Here is a 15886-nt window from a genome sequence, read left to right as displayed (position 1 = left end):
GCTTCTCTTGTAGCGGAGCACGGGCTCTAGGGGCATGGGTTTCAGTAGTTGTGACGCACTGGTTTAGTGGCCCCATAGCAAATGGGATCTTCCTGGACCAGGCATGGAACCTGTATCTCCTGCATTGCAACACAGATTCTTAGCCACTGGACTACCAGGGAAGCCCTAGAAGTCAGACTTCTTAATAAAAGGGATGGGAGAGAGAACCTCTTTCAGAGAAATGTCAGAAGTTTGGTAACGGCGCAGCCATGTCTCTGTGTGTGCAAGTATATGATTGCCTGTTCTCCAGAGTACATGCAGGAAGTCATATTTCCTGTGAGTTTCTGAAGGTGGGGCTCTCTCCGATGGATCTGAGATCTGTGGTGCGTCTCTGAATCACCTGCTTACTCTCAGATAAGTTTGTGTATGTCCCCTTGGAAGTGGCATCCTTCAGCACTGCACAGCCTGAAAATTCATAATACATCTGTTGCCCTAATGGTCTGGGAGTGAGCAACGAGAATGAAGACAGAACACGAAATCTGGTGCAATGGGTCAGGGGACCTGCAGTCTCTGTGGGACTGAGGTGCAGAGTCCACTCTGAGTCCAGCTTTTATTCCTAATTGCAGACTATAAGACTTTCTCAGATCTTATCTTTCTCAAGACACATGCTGTGTTAATCACGTACTCCTAAATGTCAAGGACTACACTGACATAGTCCAGATCTCCTTGTGTTTACCCCAGGCTGTTCCCTCCTGGGCTAGTTTCGGGAACCATCAGCAAGTGCACAGGCAGTGTTCATGTCTGGAGCCGACCTGGTATTCCAAGGTCCATGCTTTCATGATCCCAGTCATACTCCCTTCTGGGTCGGGCCTTGGGGTTTGTAACAAGGTGATTATTCTTAAGAAAAATACACAAGATAATCATTAACACAGGTTCTTCATATATGCTGTTTTTCCAGGTGTTATTTCTATGGAATTTCTCAAGGTTGTGAAAGTACATTATTACGAATTCCCACTACACACATCAGCTTTAGATCTTTGTATTAGACTACTGGTTAGTTCTAACCTTAGCTCTAAATGCTATACAGGTGTTGCCTCCACAAAACTTGCCACACTTGAAGGACCAGTGATTTGAGAGCAAGTGAGAGGAAATCTGCTCCTCTGAACCCTACAAGTTTCCTAACAGACTGATTCTCAGGATTTTCAATTTGCACTGTCTGTGTTTGACCATGTGGGTTCCATGAATTGGCTGCTTCATACTCATTGGGAGGAGCTAAGAATCCACAGTGTCACATTCTTTATTATTACAAGCACACCATTTAAAAATTCAATGAAGTGAAAAGTGAAAGTGTTAGTCATGTCCAACTCTGTGCGACCCCATAGACTGTAACCTGCCAGGCTCCTCTGTCCATAGGATATCCCAGGCAAGAATACTGGAGTGGGTTGCCATTTCCTTCTCCAGGGGATCTTCCTGACCCAGGAATCAAACCCAGGTATGTACCTTGCAGGCAGATTGTTTACCATCTGAGCCACCAGGGCAGTCCCTAACAGTCCAAAGTCAGAATCAAACCTTATCCGTCCATATGCGTGTCACTTTAAGAGGCTTCCAGAAACCACACCTGGGGGAAGTCTCAGAATCGTGGCTTAACTAAACTGTTGAATCTTGGAACTGCAGAGTCCACAATCATAATTGTGGGATCTCAGGTTCCCACAACCTTAGACTCAGAACGTTTGAATCACTGATGCTTGGAATTCTTGAAGCTCAGAATTTTAGCATGAGTTTCCCCTGCCCACATCCTTGGGAACTTCATTCTTAGTCCCTCTGGTGGCAAATGTTCTTCAAGTTGAAAGTTCCTTCTGAGAAAGAGTTAAGAGAGAAAAGGACGGGCTGGAGCTAGCTGGGTTCTGACAATGAGGCATATCTCCAGGGAAAGGTAGAGTGGCTAGCAGGTCTTTGTCTAGCAAGAAGGGAGACGAGAGTGAAGAGAGAACAAGTATTAATCTCCAGAATCCTCAAACTTCCACTTGAAAAGGGAAAAGCAGGAATCCATCAAGGCATCACCAAAGGTGCCAGGACAAGTCACATTCTAGCCACCAGTACATCCATCTCACCTGTCCAGATAGGCGCTCCCAGCTTTGTCGCTCTGGAAGGGCCACTGACCCAACCCAGCAAAGAGACAGTGCTGGGGTGGAGGTGTGAACAGAGGCCCTGGCTTCTGGTCCACGCTTTGTCGCTATTAATAAGTTCTTGGGTCCTCCTGAGCCTCTCTCTGGCCTCTCTTTCTCATCTGACTCCTTCACAAGAATTATTTGAAGATTGAAATATGGTGTAGTGCTGAACTTTAAAACTCAATGGCTGCAGGGATGAGAGGATGAGAGTAGTGATGTTTCTGTGTAGCTTGGTTTTCGCTATTGTCTTCTGCCAAGGCAAGAATCCTTAGACACCTGTTGTTGCCATAATGACAACCACGAGTAGCATGTATTGAGTGCCTGCTATGTGCTGAGCTCTGTGCTGAGCCCCTTGTATGAGTATCACAAGCTGGGCTTACGTCAACAGAAATACATCATCTCACAGTTCTGCAATCTCAACCCCAAATCAAGGTCAGCCGGATCACGCCCCCTCTGAAACCATCGGGGAGTCCTTCCTTGCCTCTTCTTAGCTTTCAGTGGCTTGCAGCAGTCTTTGGCGTTGCTTGGCTTGCAGCTGTATAACTGCGAACTCTGCCTTTGTCACGACATGGTATCTTCCCTGTGTTTGTCTCTCTTCACGTGGCCATCTTTTTGTAAGGATACCAGCCATACTCCAGGATGACTTTATCTTTACTGATGCTATCTTCAGTGATTCTTTTTCCAAATAAGATCACACTCTTAGGTACTGGGAGTTCAGACTTCAGCATAGCTTCTTGACACAGTTTAATCCATAACACCACTTACGCATGCACTCATTCAAACCAGACATCTTACAAGTGTCTGCAAGGTGAGACTAATGATCTCACATTACAGAGGAGCAGAGGGACTCAGAGGAAGGTTAAAGAATCTGCCCAGGGACTTCCCTAGCAGTCCAGTAGGACCAGTGCAAGGAATGTGGGTTTGATCCCTGGTCTGGGAACTCACATGCTGAGGAGTGACTAAGCCTGCACACCTCAACCAGAGAATTTGTGTGATACCACGAAAGAACCCACGTGGCACAGCAAAGATCCTGAGTGCCACAACTAAGGATTGACAGAACCAAATAAATAATTAAAAAAAAAAAAAAGAATCTGCATAAAGCAACACAGGACACGACAAAGGCAGGCAGCTGGGTTCCAGTGCGCCTCTCTGGAGGTGCCAGTGAGGATTCGGATGGACCTCCTGCCCCCAGAGGAATTCTGAAAGGGGGGAATGGTGCTTGGAAGAAATGTTTTGAAGAAAGGAGGTAGAGGGATGAAAATGCAGATGTCATATCACCCCTGACTCAGATAGATGCGTGATGTGCCACGTGTGGCTGTTCCCAGGACGCACGCAAACCTGTATAAACACGTGCACAGAGATACCTGTATAACTGAAGCGGTGCTTTTCTTATCCACGAGAGGCATGCTGCTATTTTGTATTGTCTTCTGTTTTATTTCTTTAATGCTGGTGACAAACCCTCAAGCTGCTTTTATGAATCATCAGTTTGATTCAAAGTGCAGTTTGAAGAGAGGAAGCTTAAAAGATAAATTCCAAATTTGCTGAGTTAGTCTCCAAGATCCTTTCCAGCCTGGGTTCTGCCCTCCTCTCCCAGGCTCATTTCATGACGTCCGTCCCGTGACACTAAACAGATCCTATTCCCCAAGCTCACCAAACTTCTGTTACTGTGCGTGGACTTGTCCCATCTGCAAGCATTTGAGTCGACTGTTCCCTCTGCCGAGAATGCCATTCCTGCCCTCTCTGCTGAAGGGAAGGACTGTTGTGGTGGTGATATTGGCAGGAATAACAAGCCAACAGGAAAGAAAGAATCCTTTCTTCTTCTACCAGGGACATTCCATTCTCCACGTAATGGTCCAGTGGGAGCCAGCAGGAAATGGAGAAAAAAAAAAAAATGGTTCCCAGGATTTCCAAAGAAGTACCACAAAGGAAAGTATCAAAACACGACTTTGACATGTAATTTTTCAGACAATGTCGGCTATGATGGTTACTTAGCATCCTTCTCCATGATCTCTTGCAGAAAACAGAAAATAAGGCAATACTTCTCAACTTGTTTAAGGAGGCCAATATTCCCCTGATGCCGAAGTGAGACAATGATAGTACGAAACGGGAAGTTACAGACCAATATCCCTCATAAATACAGATACAAAAATTGTCAACAAAATATTAGCAAATCAAACCCATCAACATATTTTAAAAAAAAGAAAAGAGCAATATAGCCAGTGAGGTTTATTCCCAGGGTAAAGACTGGATCAACATTCAAAAATGAATGTTGACCAAGGAACAGATGCAATTTAACCGAGAAAGTATAGTCTTTTCAACAAATGATGCCAGAACAGCTGAATAGCCACATGGATAAAAGAAATGAATCTAGACACAGCCCTGACACTGTCTACAAAAATCAATTCAAAATTGATCAATAATCTAAATGTAGAATGGAAAAGAAAACTTTTAGAAGATAACACAGAAAATCTAGGTGTCCTTGGGTCTGACAATGACTTCTGAGACACAACACCAAATGTACAATCCAATTGATAAATGGACTACGATAAAAATAAAAACTTCTGTTCTGCAAAGGACAGTTAAGAGAATGAAAAATACAAGCTACAGACTGGGAGCAAATGCTTGCAAAGCACATATCTGATAAATGACTTGTATCCAAAATATACCAAAATAAAAAGACATAAAATTGGACAGTAAGCTAAAAACAACCCAGGGACTTTCCTAGTGGTCTGGTGGCCAAGACTCTGTGCTCCCAATGCAGAGCGCATGTTCCATCCCTGGTCAGGGAACTCTATTCCACATGCTGCAATTTAAAAAGATCCTTCATGGTGCAACTAAGATCCAGCACAGCTAAATAAATAAATGTTTATTGAAAAAAAAAGAAAAAGGAAAACGCAACCCAGTTTTTAAATGGGCGAAAATTCTGAATGGACCCCACACCAAAGAAGACGTACACATAGCTAATAAGCGTAAGAAACAACACTTGACATCACATTTCATTGGGGAATTAACAAATCTTAAAAATACTGAGCTATCCGGGATACACACCTACTGAACAGCTAAAATCCAAAACACTGACAAGACCAAGTGCTGGCAAGAATGTGGCACAACAAGTACTCTCACAGATTGCTGGTGGGAATGCAAAATGGTTCAGCCACTTTGGAAGACAATTTGGCAGCTTCTTACAAAGCTAAACATTGTCTATCATATGACCCAGCAGATGTGCCTTTTGGTATTTACACAAATGGGTTAATGAATTCCTATTCTTAAATTTCCTTGAAATCAAGACCCAGCTCCTTTTTGCTTAATATCCCTTTCCTCAATTTATCTCTGCCCACTCTCATTTTACTATAAGCAGTAAGAAGAAAAAGAAGAGAAAGTCGTTCAGTCTTGTCCGACTCTGAGACCCCATGGACTGCAGCCCACCAGGCTCCTCTGTCCGTGGGATTCTCCAGGGAAGAACACTGAAGTGGGTTGCCATAAGCAGTAAAAAGTAACCAGATCACACCTTCAATGTTTCGCTTGGAAATATCTTCAGCTAAATATCCAAGTTCATTGTTTACAAGTTCTGCTTCCCATACAACTGTAATACCCAATTCAGCTAAGCTTTCTGCCACAATATATTTCCTCCAATTTCAAAGCACATTCCGCGTTTCCTTCCTTCTGAGTCCTCACCAACAGTGCCTTTAACATATATATTTCTACCAACAATTTATTTAAGGCAATCGAGACACTTTTCATCATGTGCCTCAAAATTCTTCCAACCTCTACTCTTTATACAATTCCAAAGTCACCCACATTTTAGGTATTTGTTACAGTGGCACCCCACTTTTTTAGCATTCTACTTCACAGGCTTCCCAGGTGGTAGTAAAAAATCTGCCTGCCAAAGCAGGAGATGCAAGAGATGCAAGTTCAATCTCTGGGGAGGGGGAAGACCCTCTGGAATAGGAAATGGCAACTCATTCTAGTGTCCTTGCCTGGAAAATTCCATGGACAGAGGAGCCTGGTGGGCTACAGTCCATGGGGTTGCAAAGAGTCAGACACGACTGAAGCAACTTAGCAGGCACACATGGAGGAAGAAATGTATAAATATGCTCAGATTAGAGGTAACTACCCCTTCCTCTGAAGTATATCCAATGATGAAAGAAAAAAAGAAGAAAGGAAAAAAAGGAATGAGCGGGGAGAGAGAGGGGGGTGCCAGGGAAGAGAGAGAAAGAGAGCTCTGGATACAGGAAGAGAAAACAAAAACTGGAGGGACTTCCCTGGTGGTCCAGTGGCTAAGACTCCATGCTCCCAATGCAGGGGGCCTGGGTTCAATCCCTGATCAGGGAACAAGATCCCTCATGCCACAACTAAAGATCTCACATGCCCCAATGAAGATGGAAGATTCCATGCATCGCAACTAAGACCCAGAGCAGCTAAATAAATAAATAAATAAACTGGAGGAAAAAAATCCCAATTTGATTTAAGTGGAAGACCAAGATTTATAGAGAGAATCTGTACATTCAAAAGATAAAAGAGACTAAATAGTTTTTGTGCCTTTACACAACAGGTTCTAAGTTAGTGTGCTGAAAGGTGCAAATTGGCAAGGCTTTGTGGACATAATCAATACAGGGCTCAAATTACAGTTACACCTGGAGATCCCACTAAATTTAAACAAGATACTCCCTATAATTTTAAGGGAGTTACTGAACATAAGTTCATGGCAAATACATCACGTCATGGGAAACAGATGGGGAAACAGTGGAAACTGGCTGACTTTATTTTCTTGGGCTCCAAAATCACTGTAGATGGTGACTGCAGCCATGAAATTAAGACACTTGCTCCTTGGAAGAAAAGCTATGACCAACCTAGACAGAATATTAAAAAGCAGAGACATTTCTTTGCCAACAAATGTCCATCTTGTCAAAGCTATGTTTTTTCCAGTGGTCATGTATGGATGTGAGAGTTGGACTATAAAGAAAGCTGAGTGCTGAAGAATTGATGCTTTTGAACTGTGGTGTTGGAGAAGACTCTTGAGAGTCCCTTGGACTGCAAGGAGATCCAACCAGTCCATCCTAAAAGGAAATCAGTCCTGAATATTCATTGGAAGGACTGATGCTGAAGCTGAAGCTCCGATACTTTGGCTACCTGATACCAAGAGCCAACTCATTGGAAAAGACCCTAATGCTGGGAAAGACTGAAGGCAGGAGGAGGAGGGCACAACAGAGGATGAGATGGTTGGATGACATCGATGGACATGAGTTTGAGCCAGCTCTGGGAGTTGCTGATGGACAGGGAAGCCTGGTGTGCTGCAGTCCATGGGGTCACAAAGAGTCAGACACGACTGAGAGACTGAACTGAACATAAACTAAACTGAACTGAACATACCTGCAAGACCAACAGGTATATGCCTGTATTAGCCACTGGAATGGTTGCCTTGTCTAAGTTCCCCATGGACCTAGCACTCATTACCCTAAAATATGCTATAGTGGGCATAGACACTCAAATATAACAACAATTATACACTAGCAAATTGAATAACCTAAATAAAGTAGACAAATTCCTAGAAACATTCAACCTACCTAGACAGACTGGATTATGAAGAAGCAGAAATACGAACAGATCTGCATCTAATAAGGAAATTAGTAATCAAAAAGATCCCATTAGAGAGAAGCCCAGGACCAGACTGCTTCATTGGTGAATTCTATGGAACATTTAAAGAGGAATTAGTGCCCATCTTTCTTAAACTCTTCCCAAAAAATTGAAGAGAAATATTTCACAGTGTTCTGAACGTCAGTCTTAACAATATCTTTCATGTGTCTCCTCAAGCAAGGGAAACAAAACCAAAAAAAAAAAAAAAAAAGACTCTGGGACTACATAAAACTGAAAAGCTTCTGCACAGTAAAGGAAACCATCACCATAAAAAAGACAGCCTACTGAATAGGAGAAAATATTTGTAAGTCATACATCTGATTAGGCGTGAAACCCCAGATATATAGAGAATGCATACAACGAACAGTAAAAAACAAACAACCCATTACAAGTCGATAGAAGAGCTGAATAGACATTTTTCCAAAGAATATATACATATGGCCAAGAAGCACCTGCAAAGATGGAAAACAGTATTTGTTACTAACGTTCATACTGTCTAAAGTGATTTACAGACTCTATGCAATCCTTATCAAAATCCAAACAGCATTTTTCACAAAAACAGAAAAAAGCAAAAATTAATATGGAACCACAGTTCAGTTCAGCTCAGTCGTTCAGTCGTGTCCGACTCTTTGTGACCCCATGAATTGCAGCACGCCAGGCCTCCCTGTCCATCACCAACTCCCAGAGTTTACTCAAACTTATGTCCATCGAGTCGGTGATGCCATCCAGCCATCTCATCCTCTGTCATCCCCTTCTCTTCCTGCCCCCAATCCCTCCCAGCATCAGAGTCTTTTCCAGCGAGTCAACTCTTCGCATGAGGTGGCCAAAGTATTGGAGTTTCAGCTTCAACATCAGTACTTCCAATGAACACCCAGGACTGATCTCATTTAGAATGGACTGGTTGGATCTCCTTGCAGTCCAAAGGACTCTCAAGAGTCTCCTCCAACACCACAGTTCAAATCATCAGTTCTTCAGTGCTCAGCTTTCTTCACAGTCCAACTCTCACATCCACACATGACTACTGGAAAAACCATAGCCTTGCCTAGATGGATATGGAACACAAAGGATTCCAATAGCCTTAATAACCTTGAGGGGAAAAAAAAAAAAAACACAAAGCTGGAAGCATCACACTTCCTAATTTCAAAATATGTTACAAATCTACAATAATTAAAGCAGTATGGTGCCATTATTGCTGTTGTTGTTTAGTTACTAAGTCATATCTGATTCTTTGGGACTCCATGGACTATAGCCTAACAGGCTCCTCTGTCCATGGAATTTCCCAGGCAAAATACTGGAGTGGGTTGCCATTGCCTTCTCCAGGGGCTCTTCCAGACCCAGAGATTAAACCTGTGTCCCCTGCACTGCAGGAGAATTCTTTACCACTGAGCCACCTGGGAAATTTAAAATAACTTAAGACTTAAATTTAGGACATGACACCATAAAGTTGCTAGAAGAGAACACAGACAAAACATTCTCTGACATAAATTGTATCAATGTCTTTTTTTGTTCGCTTCTTTTCCTTTTTTGCCACACTTCAAGGCTTGTGATCTTAGTTCCCCAACCAGGGATCAAACCAGGGCCCTCAGCAGTGAAGGTGAAGGCACGAACCCTAACCACTGGACAGCAAGGAATTCCCACCAATGTTTCCTTAGGTCAGTCTCCCACAGCAGTAGAAATAAAAGCTAAAATAAACAAATGCAACCCAACAAATTATAAGCTTTTGTACCGCAAAGAAAACTGTAAACAAAATGAAAACTGTGAACAAATGGGCTGAAAGAAAACATTTGCATATGATGCAATCAACAAGGGGTTGATTTCCAAAATATACAAACAACTCATACAATTCAACAGCAACAACAAAATAGAAACCAACACAATCAAAAAATGGGCAGGAGAGCTAAATAGGTCAGTTCAGTTCAGTCACTCAGTCGTGTCCGACTCTGCGACCCCATGGACTGCAGCACACCAGGCCTCCCTGTCCATCACCAGCTCCCAGAGTTTACCAAAACTCATGTCCATCGAGTCGGTGATGCCATCCAACCATCTCATCCTCTGTCGTCCCCTTCTCCTCCTGCCCTCAATATTTCCCAGCTCAGGGTCTTTTCAAATGAGTCAGCTCTTCGCATGAGGTGGCAAAAGTATTGGAGTTTCAGCTTCAACATCAGTCCTTCCAATGAACACTCAGGACTGATCTTTAGGATGCCCTGGTTGGATCTCCTTGCAGTCCAAGGGACTCTCAAGAGTCTTCTCCAACACCACAGTTCAAAAGCATCAATTCTTCAGCACTCAGCTTTCTTTATAGTCCAACTCTCACATCCATACATGACTACTGGAAAAACCATAGCCTTGACTAGACAGACTTTGTTGGCAAAGTAATGTTTCAGGTTTTTAATATGCTGTCTAGGTTGGTCATCACTTTTCTTCCAAAGAGTAAATTTCATGGCTGCAGTCACCATCTGCAGTGATTTTGCAGCCACAAACATAAAGTCAGCCACTGTTTCTATTGTTCCCCCATCTATTTGCCATGAAGTGATGGGACCAGAAGCCGTGATCTTAGTTTTCTGAAAGTTGAGCTTTTATATTATTCAAGAAATGCAGATTAAAACTCCAATGAGGTATCACCTCACACCAGTCAGAATGGTCATTATTAAAAAGTCTACAAAGAACAAACGCTGGAGAGAGTTTGGAGAAAAGGGAGCCCTCCCTCACTGTTGGTGGGAATGTGAGCTGGTACAGCCACTGTGGAAAACAGTGTGGAGGTTCCTCAGAAAACCAGAACTAGAGATGCCATATGATCCACCAATCCCACCCTTTGACATATACCCAAACACACCACAGTTCAAAAAAATACAAAATGCACACACTCATATATTCATAGCAGCGCTATTTACAATAGCCGAGACATGAAACAACTTAAACCTTCACCAACAGATGAATGGATAAAGAATATGCAGCGCATAGACACAAAGTGATGCTATTTAGTCATAAAAAAGACTAAATGTTGCCATTTGCAGCAACGTGGATGGACCAAGAGATTATCAGACTAAGTGAAGTCAGAAGAGAAAGGCACATACCACATGATCACTTACATGTGAAATCTAAAATAGGAGACAGATGAACTTACCTAGGCAACAGAAGCAGTCTCACAGATACAGAGGAGACTTGCAGTTGTCAAGGGGGAGAGGGGTGGGGAGAGATGAACTGGGAGTTTGCGATTAGCAGATGCAAACTATTCTACATAAAATGGATAAACATGGTCTTACTGCAGAGCGCAGGGAACTGTACTCAATATCCTATGATAAACCATAATGAAAAAGAATGTAAAAAAAGAATATACACATATATGTATAACTGAATCACTTTGCTGTACAGCAGAAACTAACTCAACCTTGTAAATCAACTATATATCAATAAAATAAATTAGGAAAGAGAGAGAGAGACTGTTGGCTACTTAGCTGGTTAATATAATCACCACTAAAATCACAGGGCTATAACCGTCTTTAGGTACTGTTCTATAGTTGGGGACTCACTTAATCCTCTCAACAATCCTCTCTGAAGCAGATACAGTTATGACGTCTATCTCACAGGTCAGTAAGCTACACCCCAGAGAGGCTGAGTTTTTTGTCTAAATTCACACAGAGAACAAGAGGCAGAGCTAGGATCCCAGCTCAGCTCAGGGCTGTGCACTTAACTAACATATTCAGCTGCCTCTCTGTGAACAACAGTGACATTTCATGTCTGGGCTTCTACTTCAGGTCATGTGTTCATATATGGTTCCTAAGTCATGCTGGTGGAAACAGGGGGACTGAGTGTGAAGCCTGTTCTAAACTCAGCCTTTAACTCTGCAATGCTTCAATGCATCAGAAGCAGTCACTGTAGTCCATTTCTATTATTACTGTTATTGTTATTATTGTTCCCATTTTGCAGGTGAAAAAACTGAGTCTCAGACTTGAATGACATACCCACAGTTACATAACTAAAAAATAGTAGTGCCCAGACTTGAACCAGATCTATTTGAGTCTTTCTTGCCCTTCCCAATCTGGACAGGCCAAAAAAAAAAAAAAAAAAGTAAATGTGAAATGATTTAACCTCTAGAGCCTTGTGTGTTTCACAACGCCATCGTTATTGAGTTTCAAATGTCTTTAGATTTGTTTTACTAGCTTAGATTCCAGTTTTGGCAGCTTTCCACAGTCTAAGGGAAAGGACAAAGAGTGGCTATTAGGAAACCCAAACACCAAATGTCTTGTTTTCTAACAAACACTAATGTGTCCATTCAGACTATTACCATCCATGTGCACAATCTCCTGGGAGGAAGCTGAAAATCTCTGACTCACACTATTTGTGGTGTTTGTTATCAAGATTTATGAACTCTTGGAACCACAGTCTCAAAACCAAAGGCTTAAAATATTATAATCATTATACACTGAATCAAAGTCTGTTTAAAATGTTTAAAACCTTTAAAATTTTCTCCTATTCCTTAAAAAACTAGGAATAAAATTGCCATATAACTCAGCAGTTCCACTACTGGGCATGCACTCCAAGGAAACCAGAACTGAAAAAGACATATGGACTCCAATGTTCGTTGCAGCACTATGTACAATAGCCAGGACGTGGAGGCAACCTAGATGTCCACCAGCAGACCAATGGATAAGGAAGTTGTGGTACATATACACAATGGAATATTACTCACCTATAAAAAGGAATGCATTTGAGTCAGCTTTAATGAGGTGGGTGAACCTAGAGCCTGTTATACCGAGTGAAGTAAGTCAGAAAGAGAAAGACAAATACCATATATTAATGCATATATATGGGATCTAGAAAGATGGTACCGACAATCCTACATACAGGCAGCAAAGGAGACGCAGATGTAAAGAACAGACTTTTGGACTCAATGGGAGAAGGAGAGGGTGGGATGATTTGAGAGAATAGCATTGAAACATACACATTATCATATGTAAAATAGATAACCAGCGCGAGTTTGATGTATGCAGCAGGGCACCCAAAGCCAGTGCTCTATGACGACCTGGAGGGATAGGGTAGGGAGGGATGCGGGAGGAGGGTTCAGGATGCAGGGACACATGTTTACCTATGGCTGAGTCATACTGATGTATGGCAAAAACCATCACAATATTGTAGCTATCCTCCAATTAAAATAAATAAATACAGTTTTTAAAAAATACAAAAAAAAATGTTTTTCTCCTTAACCACTATGACCAGAGTCCAAAATGCTGAAAAAATGCAATCACAGACTTAATTTATTCAGTCAACGACTCAGTATACCTGCCTGTTCTTATTTGCCAGAAATCTGGTGTCCTCATCTTGAGAATCCTTCTTACTAACCTCTACCACAGTTGTCCAAACATTTAAGACTACAGATTTAGTGGAAGGAAGCAGTCTTCACTCTCAGCTAGTATGAGAGGGGCTGTGAACTGGCATAGCCTCTAAACATGATTTGACAACATCAGCCAGCATTATAAAGAAATGTATTATATGACTCAGCAATTCCACATCTAATCATTTCTCCTACAGATGTGCTCAAACACCTGCAAAGTGACCCATGTGCAAGTCTATTTGTCGTGCCACTGTTTAGTAGTGAAAGACTGGAAATGACCCAAGCGTTCATCATGAAACGACTGATAAATCGTGGTGGCGGTTTTGCTGTTCAGTCAATAAGTCATGTCCACTCTGTTGCAACTCCATGGACTGCATGTAGCCCACCAGGCTCCTCTGTCCAAGGGATTTTCCAGGCAAAAATACTGGAGTGGGTTGCCATTCCCTGCTCCAGGGGATCCTCCCCGCCCAGAGGTTGAACCCACATCTCCTGCCTTGCCAGGCAGATTCTTTACTGCTGAGGCACCAGGGAAGCCCCTCAAAAAAAATAAATTGTGGTAGATCTATCCAATAGAATTCTGTGTCAGTCAGGATCCCAGCAGAAAAGTAAGTCACACACAAGTAAGGTAATAGAGCATCTAATAATAGCACTATTTACACAGTGAGGGGTATCCAGTGAGGGATGGTGAAACACCTGTAAATTAGCCGCAGAGAGGCTCCGTTACACCCTTATCCTTGAAGGGTCAAAGGGAGAGAGCAGTCCCCGGAACCCCGTGAAACCTATGGGTACAAACGAAGGCCAACAGGAGTCACGGCCAAAACAAGTTGCACAACAAACTCATCAGTGGGGAAGAGGGAAACAAAATCCTCTCCTAAGGAAAGGACCAGTGGGAGGGAAGAAAATATTTTGAAAATAATACAATCTACCACAGACGAGACTTCCAGCAACTCTCCTACATCCATATGGATAATACCAGACAACAAAAGAGACAAAGAGAGCAGAGAGATTGAGAAAACCCGAGTCCCACTCCAGTATTCTTGCCTGGAGAATCCCAAGGACAGAGGAGCCTGGCAGGCTACTGTCCATGGGGTCGCAAGAGTCAGACGCGACTTAGCGACTAAACTACTACTGCTGCTAAAGACTTCATCACAATAAAAAAGGCTGAGCTGAAGAAGTGATACCTTCAAACTGTGATGCTGCAGAAGACTCAAGAGTCCTTTGAACAGCAGGGAGATCAAACTAGTCAATCCTAAAGGAAATCAACCCTGAATATTCACTGGAAGGACTGATGCTGAGGCTGAAGCTCCAATACTTTGGCCACCTGATTCGAAGAACTGACTCATTGGAAAAGACCCTGATGCTGGGAAGGATTGAAGGCAGGAGGAGAAGGGGATGACAGAGGATGACATGGTTGGAAGGCATCACTGACTTGATGGACATGAGTTGAGCAAACTCTGGGAGATGGTCAAGGAGAGGGAAGCCTGGTGTGCTGCAGTCCATGGGATCACAAAGAGTTGGACATGACTGAGCAGCTGAACAACAACAAAGACATCATTCAAAGCCTGAATCCAGCATGTCTGTCTGCTCTTGGCCTGCCCCAGAGCTCCTCAAGATAGATCCCCGTTTCTGCCTAAATGAATTTGAGTTACTCTCCATTGCTTACAGCAGTAGAACCGCATCTCTGGAGGGAAAGGCTTAGTCAAGCTCTGTTACACTCTCCATCAGTCGTGAGCACTCACTCAATTCCCATCAGATGAAAATCTCAACCAGTGAACTCTCCCAAAGGAATCAACAGTCTCCACTAAGAGACAGAGACCAATAGCATCATAGCTTCCTAACATTTTAATAGGACAATTTGAAAATATGCAGAAAAATTGAATGATTTTTGTACAGTAAGTCACTGCCTCGGTTCTGTAACTGGCATTAGTAAATGTTAGTTGCTCAGTCATGTCCAACTCTTTGTGACCCCCCATGGACTTTAGCCCACCAGTCTTCTCTGTCCATGGAATTCTCCAGGCAAGAATAGTGGAGTGGGTTGCCATTCCCTTCTCCAGGGTATCTTCCCAACCCAGGAATTGAACCCGGGTCTCCAACATTGCAGCCAGTCTTTTTTACCATCTGAGCCACCAGAGAAGCCCCAAACAAATCTGTCCATCTATGTATCTTTTCATCTACCCAATCTATCTGGGTGTTTTGTGTGTTTTTTTTTTTTTTGATGCATTTCAAAATAAATGGCAGATATCATTCCTTAATTCACCCCTTAATTCACAAATAGCATCATTTTGTAATCCTTTAAAACAAGACATCCTGTGATCCTTAGAAGCACTGGAATAAGAATCTGAGACTCTCAGACTCCCGAAACCTTAGATTCAAGGACACTCAAAAACGCAGAACTGGGTGAGACTTCCCTGGCAGTCCAGGGGTTGAGACTCTGTGCTTCCAATGCAGGGGGCATTGATCCTGAGATTCTTCTGCATTCGCCTTTAAAGATAACATCCACAGCTTCTCCGTGATAGCAAAAATGTCCTGAGAAGGTGAGGTCTCTTTCCATCACTCATCCCAAATCCTTCCTAGTCATAGCTTGTGAGGGAGAGGATGACTGAAACCAGCTTTTCTAACACAAAGTTCCCCCCAGGGGAAATAAAAGATTGGAAATAATCCAAGGTTTGAGATTGGCTGAACTGACATACATATGGAAAAATGACAGAGATGGAATGTGGGTTAATTCCTATAATCCCACCACTAGGAAAGAACATGGGTGTGATTGAAAACA

The sequence above is a fragment of the Capricornis sumatraensis genome, chromosome 20 (assembly GCF_032405125.1).
Source record: "Capricornis sumatraensis isolate serow.1 chromosome 20, serow.2, whole genome shotgun sequence".
NCBI lineage: Eukaryota > Metazoa > Chordata > Mammalia > Artiodactyla > Bovidae > Capricornis > Capricornis sumatraensis.
This window is presented reverse-complemented; position numbering follows the sequence as displayed.